Genomic DNA, 1,294 nt, shown 5'->3' with positions numbered 1-1,294 from the left:
CAAGCGTTACTGTCTGGTCACGGCGGGCTTCAGCGTGGAGTTGTGACGCAGTGACACAACCCAAAGCTGGTGCCATAGTGGCAACCGGGGTGCCCAGGGCATGTGGGGTGACAGCCCAGAGCTGTCCTCTGTCCCTAGCCTTGGGAGAGACTTCGAGTGACTCAGGTGGTCGGACAGGAGTGGCCTCTGTCATGTCAGGCCTGAGGGACGGGAGAGCGCGGAGCCTGAAGAAGAGTGGTGCTGCCTGGGGCTGCACTCAGGCTGGCGGCCATCCGGGAGAGCTTTCCGCAGAGCACAGCCGTGGAGGGCCCCAGGGCCGGTGGGGAGACACCCTCCGGGGACAGGCCGGCACCCATAGCCTGAAGCGGGAGGGTCGGTCTTCCCCGGGTGTGCTTCCACAGGGCAGGGCCAGGCTTGGGGACGCACACGGCCAGGGCTCTGGGTGGGCTCTGAGAGGTGAACCAGGCATGATGGGAGAGACGGTGGGGCTGGGGAGCCCGTCTCCCCACTTAGCACCTGTCACCCTACAGGGCCTCCTGGGGGCTCGCAGGGCCGCGGGGTGGGGTCAGCCGACCCAGCTCGGTCTCCTCCCGGCTGTGTGCAGGGGAGAGTTGCACTCCCAGGGCTCGGCTGAGCGCCTGCTGCCCAGAAAGCCTGAAATGGTGACCAGACCAGGCATGTGCAGGGCGTGGGTGGGGAGCTCCATGGAGGAACCTTGTCAGAGAGGACGCCGGGGTTGTCAGGGACACAGCGGTGTCCTTCTGGGTGTCCCTGAGCCCCAGCAACAGAGAACGACCCTCCTGATGATCACATTCTTGGTATTTTTGGTTGTTGTTTTTAGTTTATTCCTCCCGTGAGTGAGAGCTACGGAGAGAGAGGAGACAGCACCCTCCCTAGGTCGCTGCCACGACCCACCCAGCCGGCCTGCATCGTGGTGTGCTCAGGGAGGTCCTAGATGCCAACCCAGAACCTCCCCGGGAGTCGGTCCCAGTGATGCATTTTCTCCTGGGCCATCACCCAGCCTTTTTTTTTGAGAGGTTTTCGCTATAGGGCGCGTGCGCTCGCCAGACAGACAGAGAGACAGAGAGACAGAGAGACAGAGAGACAGAAAGCGAGAAATCACCCCCTAGCGGGGATGGTCACGCCACAATCCCTTCTCCACCATTCTCCTCTCGGGATCTTGGGCACGCACGCAGACGCGCCTGGTGTGAGTTTTAAGTCACCGGGTCTGGGACGTGAACCGCGGTCGACTATGTGGGAGTCCAGCGACATAGCCATTCCGCTAACGTCTGGT

The sequence above is a fragment of the Tupaia chinensis genome, unplaced genomic scaffold, assembly GCF_000334495.1.
Source record: "Tupaia chinensis unplaced genomic scaffold, TupChi_1.0 Scaffold143602_1, whole genome shotgun sequence".
Taxonomy (NCBI): domain Eukaryota; kingdom Metazoa; phylum Chordata; class Mammalia; order Scandentia; family Tupaiidae; genus Tupaia; species Tupaia belangeri.
Note: the sequence above shows the minus strand (reverse complement) of the source record.